Genomic DNA, 11,304 nt, shown 5'->3' on the forward strand with positions numbered 1-11,304 from the left:
CTCTCTTTAAACACAGGCACAATAATAACAAGCTGGCTTTAAATTATTACAACCAACTGCTGGAGCAACCTCAGGGACATATACAAAACAAAAAAGGCAATGCGACTCTTTACTCGGTAGAAGAGCTGGCACAGTCGCTATAAGTGTTTTTGTGTGAGTGTGTCAGAGACAGAGCAAGCGTGTCTATGTGACCAAATTATTTATTAAGCTTTAATTTATTCAGGAAAATATCACCATAATGACATCTGGCACAAGTACAAAAAACTCATAGCTGCAGTGAGGTTGGACTCTTTACTGCAGACGTTTCAAATCATGTCATCACAGAGGAATAAGTTCAGGAATCCAGTGGAAACAAAATGAAGCCTACACATGGACGGGGAGGTTACACATAGAGGTCACACTAACTACCAAATGATCGACTGTTAGATTGCATGAATGAAGTATTTTGTCTTCCAGCAGTTTTCCTGTTTAAGGGATTTTATATGTTGTGTCTAACTTGTCTTCAGAAGAATTCAGTCGTAGCTTAAAGATAATTCAAAGACAGCATATTTCTAATGTTTTTCTTAGCATTTCATTAAAAGGAGCAACTTTTTGTTCTCCAAAGCAAATACAGCTTCTTGTTTTTACATCAAGTGCCAGGGGCGATTCTAGGATCAGAGCTTTGGGGTGCTGAGCACCCAGAGAGCTGCTCAGCCAGGCAAGGTCAACTTTACTCGTCACGATGAGACGTCTTCCCCGTCTCTGTCAGTCCCTGCATCCTTAAATGTCTCCAGTTGTCCCGAGTTCCCTCTGACTGTCTCCTTGGTGCATTTAAACCTGTTCCTCTCTGTCCTCGTCGTCTGTTGTCCTCGTCTCCGTTATCAGTCATCATAATTTTACCATCTCTGTGCAAGTCTGCAAATTTCTTTATTAAATGATAAGATTCTTAAATCCATCAAGTCTCTCTGTGCCTGGGTCCTCGTCACAAAACATGACATCACTGTTTTGCACATTTTAACACAATTTAATCCCACATTTGTGAAAGAATAGCAAAACACTTTTTAAAGTCTGTAACAAAACCCTCAAATCTGATAAAGGTTATTAAAATGCTGCAAAAGAAGAATGGATTGGAATAAAAAAAAACAAACACACATCCTAACCTTAATTACTTTACTGGGAGAAAATAATGAATGATGCTCATAGTGAGTAAAAAGTAAACTGAGTGCATTTTTTGGACAGAGATTCACTTTTAATGTGTATGTGTAATACAATACAGATACATAAAAATACACTCCAAAAATAGTCCTTGACATGTACAAATGTACAAAATATTGATAGAAAAATTATAAAAACTGGAGGCAACTTTGCCTATGGTACAATGTATGAAAAGATCTTTACTGCAGATACTACTATTAAACAAATATGTAAGACTGCGTTCTTCCATTTGCGCAACATCTCTAAAATTAGAAATATCCTGTCTCAGAGTGATGCTGAAAAACTAGTTCATGCATTTATTACTTCCAGGCTGGACTACTGCAATTCATTATTATCAGGAAGTCCAAAAAACTCACTGAAAAGCCTTCAGCTAATCCAAAATGCTGCAGCAAGAGTCCTGACAGGGACTAGAAAGAGAGAGCAGATTTCTCCTGTTTTGGCTTCCTGTTAAATCCAGAATTGAATTCAAAATCCTGCTCCTCACATACAAGGTCTTAAATAATCAGGCCCCATCTTATCTTAATGACCTTGTAGTACCATATCACCCTATTAGAGCACTTCGCTCTCGCTCTGCAGGCCTACTTGTTGTTCCTAGAGTATTTAAAAGTAGAATGGGAGGCAGAGCCTTCAGTTTTCAGGCCCCTCTTCTGTGGAACCAGCTTCCAGTTTGGATTCGGGAGACAGACACTATCTCTACTTTTAAGATTAGGCTTAAAACTTTCCTTTTTGCTAAAGCATATAGTTAGGGCTGGACCAGGTGACCCTGAATCCTCCCTTAGTTATGCTGCAATAGATGTAGGCTGCCGGGGGATTCCCATGATGCATTGAGTTTTTCCTTTCCAGTCACCTTTCTCACTCACTATGTATTAACAGACCTCTCTGCATTGAATCATATCTGTTATTAACCTCTGTCTCTCTTCCACAGCATGTCTTTATCCTGTCTTCCTTCTCTCACCCCAACCAATCACAGCAGATGGCCCCGCCCCTCCCTGAGCCTGGTTCTGCTGGAGGTTTCTTCCTGTTAAAAGGGAGTTTTTCCTTCCCACTGTCGCCAAAGTGCTGCTCATAGGGGGTCATATGATTGTTGGGCTTTTCTCTGTATCTATGAAGCACCTTGAGGCGACATTTGTTGTGATTTGGCGCTTTATAAATAAAATTGAATTGAATTGAATTGAATTACTATGGCTCTGCAGATTTTTTATTTTATTTTAACCCATGTCACCTCACCTTGAGTTTCGCAAATCTGTCTATCACTTTTTGGTGATCAACTCTCTCAAGCAGTTTAACAGTTTGTTTCGCCTGTCACTGTTCCCTGTCTGTTTTCTTATCTGGTTCTCCCTGACAGGCACGTGCAGAGGGGGGGGGGGGCTAGAGGTGGGGGGGGGGGGGGGCTAGAGGGGCTTGAGCACCCGCCCCTTTCCTGATGGGTGCCCAAAGTGCCCTTTTGTTGAGGCAACTTTTTAAAAAAAATATTATTAATTATTTTTGTGCGTGCGGAGTCCTGTCTGTGCCCCTCAACAATAATATTTAACTATTAATCACAGTTTTGCTAAATAAAAGGATCTGGCTTGCATCAGTCACATGATCACATTTAACCAATGATCGCCCTTGACTGCTGGCAGAACGTGCTGGTTACGAGCCGGGAACGAGCTCACAAAGAGCACGCGCATTTTTTGCGGTTCGGAGCTGTAGGAGAAACACAAATTAACTCACAGACACAGACTGATGCGACAAAACCAGTAAGTAGGTGTACAGCGTACACTGTAGTGTATAGCAAACAGGAGTATTAGCTTATTACGGACACGTTGGTAAGCTGTCTTGTTGCAACTGACGAACTGAAACAAACGAGTGTGCTGTGTGTGCAACAGCGCGACAAACATTACCTGTCCTTTTATTAACCGCACAAGTAGCGCTGGTCATAGCTGCTGGCTACCTGTGTAAGGCTGTCATGGGTCTGTAGCTCTGTCACCGTTTTAGGGAACATATTTAGTTTTAAAGTATTTAGAACATATTTAGTTTTAAAGTAAGTTTCCGGGCTTTTCCTGCCTTTCTGGAGGGATTATATTTCACTAAAAAACGATCTAATATGCATGTCCACATAATTATGCATTATTATAATTATAATATATTAAAAAGCACACGCTGTATTTTAAAGAACATACATTAAGAAGCAGATTATATTAGATTTCTATTTGAAATAAGACAAAATTTGGATTTCACAGCAGTAAAATTATTGTATCTCTACAGTTTAAAAATGTAATAAGCTTTGCTCCTGCACAGAGTGGATAGTGAAACAAATGGAATCATCATAAATACATTATTTCATATTTATTACTTCCCCCTCCTCATTGCTTTATTATTGTAGCTCTAGTAATAAATAATAATGTAAGGATTCTGGATCAGCACCATAGTATATACAGTATTCTGAAGAAGGTCTAAAATGTCCCTGTGTGTGCGTGCATGTGTTTGTTTTATTTAGATGGATTTTTAAAAAAAATATTACTCATGATATAACATTGTCCAGACATGTCTGGTAAGGACATGAGGAGGAAACAGTAGGAGCTGTGTGAGGCTACTAAAGGCAGTGGATCCCTCAGCAGCTGGATTACAAAGAGCACATGTACCAGTTGTACCAGCTATAACATATTTCTGTCATCATTAAGTGCAAGAGTTGTTAGGTGTGGATTTTTAAATTATAGTTTATTGCAATAGCAAGTTGTGCCTTGTTCTCAGATAGACAGCAAGTGGAGAGTGATATATGAGATGATGGGATGGAAGGAAGAAGAGAAGCAAAGAGTGATTCACAGGCAGAGCTTAAATTATTTCTCACAGTTTTTGTTGCCTTATGGTTCCAAGCGCTGTCACCAATCTTTGCATTTTGTTATTATCTCATGACACTTGTTTAATCAGCTACCATCTCTCCTATGGACTTTTTACTGTCTACAGTCTCAGATCAACACAGCCCTGCCCTCCAGCACTATCAGCAGCAACCCCTCAACAGCAACATTGTACCCATCAGGTAAAACATCGGCTACGTTGGCTTTGCCTTGTTGCCCATATTAGATTCTTGATGAATGTGTTGTTGTTATTCAGCCTGGTTCAATGTGCCCCTTTTTAACTTTGAGCACCCGCCCCTTTAAACCTCTCTGCACGGCCCTGCTCCCTGACCTTGTACTTTCTCCCTTTTGGGACTAGAGTTGGATGTCTCCAGACCACTTTTACGTGGTCTTGGTCTCGACAGACTTTTGTCTCGGTCTTGTCTTGGTCTCGCTGTCTCGGTCTTGCTGTCTCAGATCAACATAGTGGTCGGGAGATTTGGAGTCAACAGTATCCATGACACACAGCGTAACGTTCGATAATGTGTCATGCGCAAAACCATCAGCTCTAAGAGCCGTGCTTAGAGAGTGCTTTGTAGTGAATCAGAATAGTCGACTCCCATTGAGCGAGAGCCGGCTCCTCACTTAATTTCCTTTTGCTGCTCAGCTGTCACACAGCGACACACAGTGGCTCAGCCATGCTCAAATCCCTCCACATTGTGGCATTTTATTATTTCGCCTTTCGCGCCCTTCAAACACAACTAAATGCAAACCTTTAGGTTGAGCAGTATGCCCGGTCAGTAAGTTACAGAAATGTCAGCGACTTCGTCTGTCATAAAGTTTGCGTTCATAGAACACAAAGAGTTTTCGGTAAATGCAAAAAAAGAAGCATTCGGCAAAGTGCAGGTTTTGCAAAGTCTCCTTGACCGAGACAGCCGGGACTACCTCAACCTTCACCAGACACCTGGAGCGCAAACACCCTCAAAGATAAGCTAGCCAGTAGCCATCTATCCATCTTCAAACTCTTCTAACTACCTTTCCAACCTCAGATGACCAGGTCATGTTTATGTAATATTGGATGTCTGTTAACTTTTTAAGATTCAATGATAAAAAGACCGAGGTGATGGTTTTTGGTAGCCCCACTGAGACCCCCAATGTGTATGTAGATTCCCTGGCACAGTATGTTAAGCCAACTGTCACAAACCTGGGGGTCAAAGTGTGATCTGAAGCTTGATAATCAGATTAAGGCAGTGGTAAAATCTAGCTTCTTTCACCTCAGGCAGCTGCAAAAATGAAGCTAATTCTTTCACGGCAGCACTTTGAGACAGTGATCCTCGCCTTTGTTAGCACTCGGCTGCATTACTGTAATGCAGTTTATATTGGGGTCAGCGCATCATATATTAGTCATCTACAGAGGGTGCAAAATGCCGCAGCTCGTCTTTTAACTGGCACTCGAAAGTTTGAGCACATTTCCCCTGTTTTAGCTTCACTTCACTGGCTGCACATTTCTTTTAGGATTCATTTTAAAATTCTTTTATTTACTTTTAAAGCTCTCCATGGCCTCGCCCCATCGTATCTCTCTGAGCTGCTACAGCCTCATACACCCACCCGCTCTCTCAGGTCAGCTGATCAGCTGCTCCTGCATGGACTGGGCATAAACTTAGAGGAGATCGTGCTTTTTCTGTAGCAGCTCCAAAACTGTGGAACGAGCTTCCTTTAGAGATCAGACAGGCCAGTTCTTTATCTGTTTTTAAGTCACTCTTGAAAACCCACCTTTTTACCCTGACCTTTGACACCACATGAGATGTTGGTTTTTATTTTTATTTTTATTTTTTATTTTAGTTGTTTTTAGGTGATTCGATGCTGTTTTATCTTGTTTTTGTTTTAATATAGGGCTGTTTTAATTTTATGTTTTATGTGTTTTATTTATTTATTTTGCTGTTTTCTGTTATTCTATTGTTTCAACTTATTTTCTGTACAGCACTTTGTTCCTGTGCTGGGTATTTTAAAGTGCTTTATAAATAAAATTGAATTGGATTGTTATTTATAATGTGTTCTTCAAACGTTATAAATTATGTAGGGACAGTTTTTTTGCAACCGTCCCTGCAGACTTAACTTGTGAAGATTGTAACTAACGTTACGTTACATGCTATGTACAGGTAGCTAGCGCTAGCAGTGGCTATCAGCTACTTAAACAGTTTTCACTAACTTTAGGTATTTTGGTGAATTCATTGAGCAGAAATATATCGAAACCATTTCAATGAGCACTTTAAGGGCTGGTATGGTGTGGTTTGTTGTCGACTTTAATGGGCATATTTGTGTGGTTGCTGACTCGTAAGTAAGGACGGGCGTTTCAAGAGTGTCCCTATAACATTGCTCGGCTAACAGCGGCGTTCTCGACAGTGAAGCCCAGATCAGAGCGGTCTATGGCTCTGGTCCAGATAGCACGGATCGCAAAACTGGGTCCTAAAGTTCCTTAAATCGAACTTAAGGACCTTTGACTATGACTTTCTTAGGTGTTTTCTACTATGTTGCCCTACTAAACCAGTCCAGTGTGTAGGGGCAATTTTAGCAATATTAGACACAGTTATTTTGTATTGGTGTAACTTCAGACTTTATTGAGTAGTTCATTTCTTGTCAATACAGCTGTGTCTGATAGCTGACTGGCAGGAGGAGGCTTAATGAAACATGCAAAGTTAATGCACAGACATTTTGTCTTTTGTAGATTCCATTCAGCTGTTTTTCTGTTCTTGTTATTTAAGGTCTTGCAACCCTGAACACTCCAGTATTTTCATTATTACTAGTTGTGCCTAATGATCTATATGTGTCACATTGGATTGGATTAGGTTATTTTGTATGCAAAGGTCTGCCCTCATTGATAGGTTTAAAACTACTGTGCTTGTAAGATACAGTAGTTTTTGTGGTTGAATAGAAACAGATGTTTTACAGATTCCTATTTCCCTGTTTTGTAGGAACTTCGAGTACAAAGCAGGATCTGCAACATCAGTGATAGCGGTCAATCCCACACAGCCTCAATTATCATTGTTTGCTCCAAGCATCCACTTATTTCCCCCAAATTCACCCAGGCAACAGGCCATCACCCAGTCCATCCTCCAGGACCTTATAGTTGGATGCTCTCTGCCCCTGTCTATCGTTGAGAATCCACATTTTAGACACTTCCTGAATGTCTTGGATAGCAAATACACTCCTGTGTCTAGAACCACCTTGACAGAGAAGCTGATACCTCACCTTGTCACTAAAGTGAAGGGTGACATTATCAAAGCCCTGGAAGTCCAGCCAAATGTAGCAATAACAACAGACCTCTGGTCTGACCGGAGGCTTCGTACTTTCCTGGGAGTTACTGCTCATGTTGCCTGCAAGAACAAGGACTCTTACAGTTTACAATCATTTTTGCTTGACTGTAGGCATTTCACAGGGAAGCACTGCGGCGAACGAATCGCCTCAGCGTTTGACAGAATAGTTGAGGAGTATGGCATTGGCCATAAAATAAGCTACATTCTGATGGATAATGCATCCAATATGAAGCAGGCCTTTAAAGTCAGGATGCCAGAAGTAGAGCACCCTGAAGGTGACAGCAGTGATGACCTCGATGATGAAACAATGTGGGAGGATGCAGAAGGTTCTGATCCATGGTCAACGGGTGAACGTCTTTCTTGCTTCGCCCACTCGCTGCAACTTGTAATCAGTGATGGGATGAAAGAGGTAAAGGCAATAGCTAGAGCCATTGCCAAAGCTAGCAAGTTTACAAACCTGCTGCACAGCAGTAGTAACCACAAAGACTTGTTTGAGGCACACTTTGGCTCCAATAAGTCCATCCCAGCAGCAAACAACACCCGCTGGAATAGCACCTACAGACAGTTAAAGGCTCTGATCACACTTGACCACGGGGCCATCACTGAAATGTGCAGCGATACAGAGAATTTAGTGTTTTCAACCCGAGAGTGGGCTCAGCTGAAAGACCTTTGTGCTTTGCTTGAGCCTTTTTCTGAGGCAACAGACCTTACAGAAGGTGATCATCAGGTGACTATTAGCATGGTGGCTCCCCACTGTTCTGGACTTGAAGAATCATCTTATAAAGATGGAAGTACAAATGCCCCAGGTCGTAACTATAGTCAGGGCACTGAAAAGATCCTTAGAGAAACGGTTCTCTGGAATTTTCAGGCAGATTTGCATGGACGAAAAGGATCCAGAAGAGCCGTTTAGCCATCGGATCTACTTCCTTGCCACCATGCTTGACCCCCAGTTTGGACTGACCTGGGTAGATTTGGATGTCCAAAATGGTGAAACCGGACCAGCACTGAAGAGGTTCAGAGATGACCTTAAAAAGTCATTAATAGGTGACTGTATAATAATAATAATTTATTGTTATTGTTGTTTTTGTTGTTCCACTTCTTATCACTGTCTTTGGTTTTATAGCATCATTAGAAGCATCCTGTCTAATCCTGTCTTTGTGTGTGTGTGTGTGTGTGTGCACCCTTTTCCAGACCTTTTGATCACAGATGTAGACAGAGACGGACCTGCAGCACCAACAGAAGAAGACACAGAATTATCAGATAGTGACTCAGCGCCACCCCCAAAACAACGTCTTCTTTCACGCTACAAGGCATTTAGGTTGCAACGCAGCACAAGCCAGGACTCGAGCACTGATGCACAAATAAGCAAGTACCTAGACAGCATAAATGACTCTGACTGTGATGCACTCACCTTTTGGCCAAAAAACAAAGAGTGGGCTTCCCCAGTCTACACAGTGTTGCCTTGAAGGTCCTCTCTGTCCCTGCCTCTTCTGCCCCAGTTGAGAGAGGTTTTAGTAGAGGAGGCATTCTAATGAGACCCCACCGCGCACGGCTAGGCTATAAGATGTTGCAATCTTTAGTTTTCTTGAAGTGCAATCAATCACTGTTTTAAAATGTGAACTGTTTTCTCTCCCTCCTCTCTGAAAATATGCTGTTTGTTCATTATATATTTGTTCATAATGTCTGTGTTCTATTGTTCCTGCCCTACTGAACAACAGGCTTGATTTCATTGGCAGTGTGTTGTAATCTCATGCCACTGAAGACATCAAGATGTCAGAATCTTTTAAGCACTTGTTCTTATTCTTATTAATGCACAATTTGTATTGGTATGTAATATTTGTAGTTTGCATCTGATTCATGTGAGGCGTGCACATGTCTTTATATTGTTTGATTACATAATTTTACTTAAAATGGTGTTGTTTGACTAAATAAATGTGACCATTGACTTTTAAATAACATCTGCATATCACTTTGTGTTGACAAGCCTTATCCATTTTAGGGAAGTTGATATCATACAGTGTAATTTGGCTAGTACTACTACAATAGGACATGATGCAATTTCAAGTTTATAATCTTCAGTTTGATGTTACAATTTTATCTATGTATAAAGTATAACTGAAACCAGTTACATATTTCCCATTCTTTAGACAGTTGCTGGAGGTGATCGCTGTTTTGTCAGATGACTTTGGGGCCAGTCAGTACCATCATGTCAGCCCTCAAAAGCACACAAAAGTTAGTCTTTTTTGTCCCGGTCTCGGTCTTGGTCTCGCCTCAACTTGGTCTTGGTCTTGGTCTCATCTCGACTTGGTCTTGGTCTTGGTCTTGTCTTGGTCTCGATACCCTCTGGTCTTGGTCTGGTCTTGGTCTCGGATTAGGCGGTCTTGACTACAAGTCTACTGTTCTCTAACAACTAGGCCTGCTGGCCATGGTGTCTCACAGTTCGGCTCCAACACTGCATGTGACCCACTCAACACACTCTTATTTAACCAACCACATTGTACTGTCATCATGTTATGCTTTGGGATGGTCACAGGTCACCTTCCTACTCTGGCTATGTGGGGATGGCTGTCAGGACAGATAGGACAGCTCTTGCAGTTTTGCGCTCCACCTCGAGTGCTGAGCACAGTCTGTCCAGCATATGCCCTGGGGGTATACAGTCTTCGCTGGTATCATTTCTCAAAGCTAATTCTTCTATCACATTAAAGCCGAAGATGTGACATTCAATGTCACCACTGGCGACTAGGATTGGGACTTGGACGGGCCTGTTGGTCATCCCAGCCACAGCATTTTTGGACAGGCTGAACTCAGTCTCTATCCACCCTTCATATGGGATACTGGTCCCATTAGCAGCTGAGAGCTCTAAAGCTCCCTCTTCGAGCAGCTCTTCCACGGACCTCACTTCAGCATCAGGCAGGTGTTTCTTTCTCCAGTTCATCCCCACTATCGATACTTGTGAGCCGGTGTCCCACAGTATTGTAGTATCCACACCTCCTAAGAAGCCACGGACCTGCCATCTTTTGCCTACCAGCTTCGCCATTTGTTGTTGTTTACCAGTGAGGGGTGCTTTGAGGCTGAATGGGTCGGTTTGGTGCTTCTCCTCTTCAGGGTTAAGTATGATTTCGATCTTACTTGAATTAGCTGAGCACTTTTTCCTACGACAACCTGCTGCCCAGTGTTCCATACTGCCACATTTGTAACAGTGGTCACATTTGCTTCCTGTATTGGATGATTGATACTGCTGGCACTGTCTAACGTTTGTGCTCCTAAGCTGTGGTTGGTATTTCCGGTCAGGTGGTTCGGCCATTCTCATGTGCTGAGGCTTGACGGTCTGCTGGAGCCTGGAAATGTGAGTGGTGAGGTTCTGCAGAGCCTCACATATAGCCTTGTTGCCTTGATCAACTTTATCCATTAATGTGTCTCGTTTGACCGCTCCACCTTGCTTGTTCTTACTGTCTGATGTGTGCATACTGCTTTCTTTCTCTACCTCTTGATCTTCACCACTTACTGCTACAACTCTGATCGTCTTTGCTCTTGATGCAGCTGACAGCTTATTCTTTCTTTCCATTTCCAGACTGTACGCCGCAGTCATTTTTTCCAGAAGAACTTCATCTGTGATCTTAGGGTTTTGCAGGTGTAGCTTCACATCAGCTCAGATGGTGCCATCATGGAGGCCGGTGAGTACTGTCTGGAGAAACTGATTTTGGATGAGCTCCGAACTGTACTTTAAACCAGACTTAACTCTCTCTGAAGCAAGAACAAGTTGCTGTCTCAAATCCATGGCTCGCACCAAAAACTGGATTGGAGTTTCTTTTGGCTCCTGTACAGCACGTGTGAGCGAGTGATACAACTCTGTGGCATCTTTCTCAATATAATGAGTCCGTAATATTTGCCTGAGAGCTTGCAAAGTCAAATCTACTCTACTCTCAAGATAGCTTTTCAGTTTTGTTCCTGGGGTTATAGCTTGAATGATGGCTTCAACA

The sequence above is a fragment of the Neolamprologus brichardi genome, unplaced genomic scaffold, assembly GCF_056152115.1.
Source record: "Neolamprologus brichardi isolate AB-2024 unplaced genomic scaffold, ASM5615211v1 NODE_ptg000031l+_length_7269946_cov_1, whole genome shotgun sequence".
Lineage (NCBI taxonomy): Eukaryota > Metazoa > Chordata > Actinopteri > Cichliformes > Cichlidae > Neolamprologus > Neolamprologus brichardi.